Source organism: Periplaneta americana, chromosome 15 (assembly GCF_040183065.1).
Source record: "Periplaneta americana isolate PAMFEO1 chromosome 15, P.americana_PAMFEO1_priV1, whole genome shotgun sequence".
Taxonomy (NCBI): domain Eukaryota; kingdom Metazoa; phylum Arthropoda; class Insecta; order Blattodea; family Blattidae; genus Periplaneta; species Periplaneta americana.
Window position 1 is genome coordinate 124868381 of NC_091131.1, and position 9033 is coordinate 124877413.

Below are 9033 nucleotides of genomic sequence, written 5' to 3' on the forward strand. Positions count from 1 at the left end.
AAAGTTACAATATCAATACGTATTCCACTGCAGTTAGGAATAGCCTATGAATACCGGGACCGAGTTGTACTGCGTATTTGAGGAGGGTTGGTGGGGGGTACTTGCAGCGAGAGATATTACTGCCTCCCCTCCAAGCGGGAATGATTCTGCTCACTGATTTCGAAGAGAGGGGAAGCAAGCAGGAGTAAAGCCAAAATGTACACGTCTGGCTACATAACATGATGCACAGAAGTTTTCGGACAGAAGTTTTGGTCATAAAATTCCACTTTTCTGTTCAATAGATCGTGTGGGACTTGTTATTTTAGCAAGTAGAAAAAACTTGCTGTCATTATTGGCGGATGTTCTTGGCCTGTCTGTGGTACTCTTGCCACTCTCCTCAAATCGATTTGTCTGGATGACGACGGAGAATTGTTTCGAATACCGTAAATAATAGTAATAAGAAACTATGTATCATTCTTCAATTCAATTTTTATCATCTCTCTCTTCTTATTATATCATCAATCGCTATTTTATTCCCTTGCACCTTTTTCAGCGTGTTTTCTTTTTCTCGATATACTGTACTTTACAGAAAGAATCATACAGCTATTTTCTATTTAAACTGTTGAATGTACGGTATTTCATTAGTATTCAGTAGCCTAACTATAGATCAATTTATGGAACACATGAAATATAATCGTTTTATTTTTAAATAATGGTGCTTTAAATCTATGGTAAAAAGAACATAAGTCATAAATTACAAGTTTTGAATAGCAAAGTTTGAAACGAGAACCAATAGCATTTTGATGGGTTGGAAATCTGAAGCTCCACATCATTATGGAAGAGGATAGACATATACCCTTCATACTGTCCGAAGAACTGCATGCTTTAAAGTTACATGGAAGTCACAACTCAAAACCACCAATTTCTGACCGCACCATATAATTGAATATTCAATAATAAAAACGACTAATTACTCGAAAACGACAGTAATATGTTTCAAAGTTTTATTTCTTACATAACTGCAAGTGACAAAATGAACTTGCTTAGACAGTATGTTCCCACAATCTGGTGTTTCTACTGTGGTGAAACATCGAAACTCCATTCGAACTTGTTTCCTGTTCGATCCCCACTATTTCTCGGTGCAACACTGTTTTCTGCGAACAAATACATCTGCGGACGAAAAACATATTATAGGAACATCTTCCTGGAAGAACGCGAAAACCTAGTTCACAGACACTGCTCGTGAACAAATTACGCGTTGGTCTGGACGAGCCTAAACTCGCGCTTTTGGTCTAGCGAAATGGGGCACAACATGTTCATGTTTACATCATAATGTACTTCAAATTTCTAACATCTTGAATGGAGTCATTTGTAGTTATTCATAGGGTTCAGTGCTTTTAATATGTGTACAATAACTTGTTTAAGCTTGTTGTAGCCCATTTAACTAAAGGAATAAAATTAGAAGATATTGTATGTTCATGTGCTGAATTTATATAGGCCTAACTTGATATCTTCTATCACGTCTATTCTCTTCGTATGATGTTTTATGATTATTATAATTATAATTAGGGTATCCATAATTGAAGGCCTCCCTCGAATAAGGGTGTAACCAACAAATCTATAATACGCGTTGCAGGATAAAGGAAAATAACTTCAAGGGCATATTTCGTTAGGCCTAAATTTACTACCAGAACCATTTGAATAATGAAGGATAGAAGTTTACTCAGCTATTGGATGCATTCATTTATTGTTATAAATAAATGCTTCAAAATTACTTATTCCACCGAAGTCACATATTATTTCATTAAATTGATGTTATACCCTTTTTCGAGGGAGGTCTTCAATTATATTAGTAACGATTCTCTCTTTTGCAAGAACGCGATGTTCTTATTGTATCTGCTCTGACCTCTGCTCTAGTTACAACTGCCATCGCCGTAGCTCAGTTGACTGAGGCGCTTGCCTGCCGATCCAGAGTTGCGCTCGAGCGTGGGTACAATTTCCGCTTGGGCTAATTACCTATGAGTTTTTCCGAGGTTTTTATCAACCGTAAAACGAATGTCAGATAACCTCTGGCGAATCCTCGACCTCATATTGCCAAATACCATCTCACTATCACCAATCTCATCGACGCTATATAATTTAGCTACTTGATATAGCGTCGTTAAATAACCATGTAAAAAAGATATTCCGTTCGGTCGCCGCACAGTGGTCCGGATACGATAAAAGGCGGACAAAAGTATTTTTACGCGGAGAAAAGCATTTTTACGCTATAAAATAATAAAACTCTAATGGTACAACTAAGCAGTAACTTATTGAAGTACTTTAATGAATTGTAATTACTCACTGTACTGTATGAAGGCCTTAGATCTGTAACTCGTCTTCAGAAGCTGGTGTTTCAAATTCGTCTTCTTCTCCTTTCTCCTCTTCTTCGGCTCTTACCAAAAGACCAAGCACTTCCGCAGAAAGTTTTTTGGCTTTTTCTTTGGTAATCCTCCTAAACTAGAAATTAATGGATCAGAAGTCAACATTAACCTGCGAAAGAGGTCCAAATTGCTGTCTCGTCTTGAAACTTTTCGTGTAAACCTTTCTCGAAATTTTCTCACATCCTTATTTCTACACTCAATGGCCTCCTCTGACAGCTCTCCAATGGGTAATATAGCTGCCTGCACAATTACGGGTCCGTGAATAAGAACTTTATATACAGTGAGTGGCAGGGATACAATCTCACATATAACTGTGCTGTTTCCAGGCAGTACATATTGAATTGTGTTACATTTATTTCGTGTCCACATGAAATTGCTGCCAAAATACTTCCGAAACGAGAAATTAAGTCTTTATCCACTCCTGTCACTTCTGAACTAATATCAGGATTTTTAAAGAATCTTCGGGCAGTATTTCCGACATTTGTAGTTACATAACCTGGTTTCGGGACATCTACAGTAAGTCCTAGTCTATTTCTGAAGGAATCTTGGACAATTCTTTTTCTTTTTTTCCAGAAGTTGACGAGTTCCATCTTTCTCACTCGCTTTCCATTTTTTTAAATCTAAGCGGTAAGAAATGTGCAGAATACATTCAAAGAACAGTATGTGAGCGTGAAGAATAGAGTCCAAACTCAAAGTTAGAGGTATCCACTGGCAATTGTGTTACGCAGACCAACTTATTCATACCCGAAATTTTCGCGCCACAGATGTAACATTTCATGCTCGAACACTGAGTGAGGGCATTACATATTTTCCCAGCAATCATTGACAGTATGAGAGAATACTTTATTGTAATATTGTCACTTCTTAATGGTTGCAGATTTTCTATCTGTTCGTTAATATATTCTCTTTCTGCTTGGGCAACTCCAGGAGTTTCATGAAGTCACTGGAGACGAATAGGCCTACAAAAACGAGTTGATGACGGCCGTTCATTTTTCCATATGGAATCTCCCGTTTCATTGTCAACCATTTGTAAGGGAAGAATGGATGTCATAAACAAATTTTCATCGCTACTGCCACTCTGAACCCATTTCTGCTGGTATTGTGAATGACCAGTTCTGCCGTCGAAACCACATTTACAGTGTAAAATATAATTTTTTTCGTTGTTCGACGGCTCGCTGTCAGATATAAGTGTCAAAATTCTGCTAGAAGTATGGTCCAATAAATCCTGAACTTTCACTTCACATTCACTCTCACTAGCACTTATATTATTCGGATAAGTTGCGTCTTTTGCTTTCAGAACTGCATAATAGCTCGGATACAAGTCATGATTGTGTTTGTCATTTTTCTAATAGACATGTATTGATGTTTCGATAAATTTGTACTTACTATCATTGATAATGTTTCTTCTTCTGACAGTTTCGTAGCTTGTTTTCTTTTCTTCAGTCATGAATCACGAATTTTTTTTACCTCTGGTAGGTGTCGTTGTGGTAATTTCTTTTAATAGTTTTGCTGAATTGTCGTCACCTGTAGTCCTCAAATTCATCACTGTGGCATATGAAAGCTCCTCAGCACCCACATTCTTCCTCAAATCCTTTATTTTCTTCCTCTTACTTCTCTCACATAATTCTTGAAATTCTTTTGAAGGACGTCCAAACATTTCTGAAGTGGAAGAAGCCGAAGGTATGTCTGTAAGTGGTAGTTCAATTTCTTATCGTAACCAGTCTGAATATTTAGGAATAAACATTTTTTCGCTGCGATAACATTTCTTCCAACGCTGATAGTACGGAAGAAAAAAGGGCCTTCTTATTACACTTCGCAGAGAATTTGTGCTACGATTGTCCAAATGTAATTCAGATTTGTTCTTCATATAATCCACAAAATATTCTTCTTGTTGCACACGAGTCCCACTATTCTTTCCTTGAATTATGTCATAAATTTCTCGGCGGCTCACACGTAAATTCATTTTTCATACACTGTATTCACAGACTATACACTGAACTGAGACCGACAGAAACCCTCTGGACACTGAAAAGTCAAGGGCCTGTGCTGTTTACATCCAATAGATCATCCCTCAATATCTAAATATACAAACATAAATTTTACTGCGTGCTTATCTCGCAACATGTGTTGACGGACCACGCGCATGGGGATGATTTGGAGGTCACGATTCACAGTACTGCAGGGTTCCGCAGATAAAACCTTCAGTGATGAACTTATAAATGTCTACCAATATACAATATGTAAGTTTCACATTGTACACTCGTGAACATTTTTTTAAAACTCTAAAACATTTTTTTTTTTTTTCGCAAAATACAAGCATTAAAATTTGTATTTATCACTAGAACTTAGAAACAAAAAACAATGATAATTGTAATTTTTCCCTATACATAAGACCGTAATACATTCATAAAAAATATTCTCAGAATTTTATTTTGCATTGTTAAGGCAGACACATTGTTCAAAAATCACTTACAAAATCGCAGAATTAATCACGAAAGATTTGTATCACTTTTGCTCGTAAGTATTGACCAGAACCATTGGAATATTCTTTGAAAAACACTAGGTCATATCAGATTAACTATTAAGCATTATAATTAAGATAATTTTGTGTTTCTAATATGAAGTTCGAAAAAATACTTTTGTCCTCCTTTTTAGCGATTCGGACCACTGTGCGCCGGTTGCGATGCTCGAAGGGGACTGGTATCGGCACGAGCGGGGTCGTCTACTTCGAAACCTACAGTAGATACCTTAGCATAGTCAACTGGTGTAGGTTGAGAATGCGTCTTACTTAGCACAAAATATCTACAAGATCGGAGTGTTGGGTCCTAATGATCTCCCTTCCAATAGCATCGGTGTCAATAGGCATTGAATAAGAGCGAAACTCAGTGATTCAGGTGACACGGAAAAACGGATAGGTAGATAACATGGCAGAAATTGTCCTTATGATATCAACCATCTCGAAAATGGGTAATTCTCATGATATCAAAATCATTCTTGTAACATCACAATAGTCTCTCTACAATTCATATTCCGCTCCTCTTCTCTGTTATACAGTACACTATGAATAACAGATACATGCAGTAGATAGACAGATTTATTCAGCAATATTATACATACATATGCACTACACTGTCAGAATTTTCTCTTAAATCCAATGCACGGGTCTTTTGACCGTACGTGGTGTGTAAAACAAGTCCTACTTTGGAGGTTTCACCCCCACCCCCTCACCTATAATTAGATCCAACCACTCTCCAAAAGAACAGACAGATTAATATGAAAATGACACAAACAAAACACATTATATAATATATCCTAGCCTAATATGCATACAGGCATAAAAGTCTATAATTCAATAGTTACCATTATCCCTTCGTCAATTCGCATCACAAACTTCAACAGCTGAAGTCCTAATCTGTCTCGCCTTCAAGAGGAACAATCCAGTCTTTTGTTCGCATTCTCTATTCCCCATGAGGTCAAGACATGCAAGCGAATCCCTATTCTGACTTAGTATCGAGGGTGGTAGATATTTTCTCTGGATATGTTTTGTTTCGTCACACTGGGCTAAATTGTGACTCCAGCAATTCTTTTCCCCGCACAATGGACAGAGGCGCTCTCCTTCGGTGACAAGTTTATTACCCTTCTATGCCCCCCAATCTTAGCCACGCTAAACCTGCTCTACTGTCTTTGTTACAAAAATTTGTGTAGTCAAACCTCCCTCAATTAAGCATGAGATCTGATTGTAAATATAGTGAGGATTTTTCTGAAAATTGAAGCTCAATCTCGTGCCTCTCGATGTCAATTAAACGCATCTTCACATTACGCCATACATTTTCCTTCTATTATTTTCTCCTTTTTCCCACACTCATCTCATTCTTATATGATGCAGCCCTCTCTGCAGTTTATAAACCCATCCTTTTTTCCATCCCTCTTTTTTATGAACTCTGTAACATATCGACCATAAAAGGGACTAATTTTTATCCAGTATTTTACCACCCTGACTTTCATATGAATTGCTTCGTTTTGAAGTCTAAACTCCTTTATCACCCCGTAATTAGCTGTGCTTCTGCAATGTCAAGTATTCGTTTTAGGAAATCCGTTTGTATCTTATTTAATTTCCCCGTTTTTTCCAAACTTCAAATTTCCGCCCCATACAACATAGATCAGGCCCGCACAAGGTTTGCGCTCTCCGAGCCGGCTCACAGCTCATGAGCGGAATGCAGATATTGGCTGCGCTCTGTATAAGGGTGGACTGGAAGAAGGGGTGATCTCGTACAAAATATACACAAAAGGAAATACAGTACTAGTAAGAGAGTGTTTATGAAATGAATTCCCGTTCAGTGTTTGCAATACTATCTTGCACTATTATTAATTAATAAAGAAATATTTATTTTACAGAAATAATAAAAATTCTATAGCTACTTAAATGTACAATATCATTTCGTTATACTTTTATTTATCAGTATATCAAAATGAGGTTTAATGCTGTTGGCAGCTGAAAGGAACAGTAGCCTACTGATCGTAATGAAACATCAGTTACAGATGTTCGATGCCTGTCTTTGTTGAAGTTGATTGTAGAAAACAGTTGCTCACAAATATAAATGTTGAGCCAAACATAGCAATCATTTTCACAGCCAGCCTGTGTAGCCGTGGATATTATTGCTAATGTTTAGTCTTGTAAAACTCAACTAGGCTAGTAGTATTATTCAAAGGATCTTTAGCCCTTAGGTTACATTGAAGATCAATAAGTTCGAGCTGTAAATCGGTAAATGTTATATTCCGTCTTTTAGATTCCTCCATACTGTACTGTAGCAGTAGGTAAGCAACGTGAAACAGTTACTGAGAATAGACCTACACACTGCACTCCACTAGATAACTGAGTGGTCGTTTCCCTCTCCTCTACTTACAGCAATTCTATATCATTTTGACGTATCTTCCTCTCCGTTTCGGCGAGCGGTAAACACAGCTCTCCCGCTCCGGAGGAGAGCGCGCGCTCGTTGAGCGCTGTTTGTGCAAGTATGACATACTGTAGATGATCTGACCACAGCTCCGTATACTACAGTAGATCGAATGTTGCTGCAGGAATATCTGACACTCCAGTGGTCAATTTCAATATTTCCGCACGCTTTACTCCGCAGTTGCGTTTCGTTATGTCAACATGCTTAGTCCATCTTCCGTTCATTGATAAAGTAACCCCTAAATATATGAAATGTTTCACATTTTCCAATAGCCTATGTGCCCGTCGTAAGTCAATGTCTCATTTCTGCTATATACAGATCCATTTTTAAAAGTGTCTTGGTCTTGTCTGTATTAACAGTCATACCCCATTGACTACAATAACTCTCCAATCAGTGAAGTTCCTGTTGCAGTCCACTTATTGATCGAGAGATCAAAATCAGATTATCTGCATATAAGAGTGCAGGTATAGATTCCGTTTACATTTGGAGATTCATATTCGATTTTATCGACCATCTCTGGTATGTCATCTACGAATATTTTGAAAAGAATGGATGAGAGTATGCACTCTTGTCTAACTCCTCTACGGGTGGCCACATTTTCCGAAACTTTGTCACGATCGTACTTTTCACAAAACAATACTTTCTTACTTACAAATGGCTTTTAAGGAACCCGAAGGTTCATTGTCGCCCTCACATAAGCCCGCCATCGGTCTCTATCCTTTGCAAGATTAATCCAATCTTTATCATCATATCCCACCTTCCTCAAATCCATTTTAATATTATCCTCCCATCTACGTCTCGGCCTCCCCAAAGGTCTTTTTCCCCTCCGGTCTCCCAACTAACACTCTATATGCATTTCTTGATTCGCCCATACGTGCTACATGCCCTGTGCATCTCAAACGTCTGGATTTAATGTTCCTAATTATGTCAGGTGAAGAATACAATGCGTGCTGTTCTGCGTTGTGTAACTTTCTCCATTCTCCTGTAACTTCATCTCGCTTAGCCCCAAATATTTTCCTAAGCACCTTATTCTCAAACACCCTTAACCTATGTTCCTCTCTCAGAGTGAGAGTCCAAGTTTCACAACCATACAGAACAACCGGTAATATAACTGTTTTATAAATTCTAACTTTCAGATTTTTTGACAGCAGACTAGATGATAAAAGCTTCTCAACCGAAAAATAACACGCATTTCCCATATTTATTCTGTGTTTAATTTCCTCCCGAGTGTCATTTATATTTGTTACTGTTGCTCCAAGATATTTGAATTTTTCCACCTCTTCGAAGGATAAATCTCCAATTTTTATATTTCCATTTCGTACAATATTCTGGTCACGAGACATAATCATATACTTTGTCTTTTCGGGATTTACTTCCAAACCGATCGCTTTACTTGCTTCAAGTAAAATTTCCGTGTTTTCCCTAATCGTTTGTGGATTTTCTCCTAACATATTCACGTCATCCGCATAGACAAGAAGCTGATGTAATCCGTTCAATTCCAAACCCTGCCTGTTATCCTGAACTTTCCTAATGTCATATTCCAAAGCGAAGTTAAAAAGTAAAGGTGATAGTGCATCTCTCTGCTTTAACCCGCAGTGAATTGGAAAAGCATCAGATAGAAACTGACCTATACGGACTCTGCTGTATGTTTCACTAAGACACATTTTAATTAATCG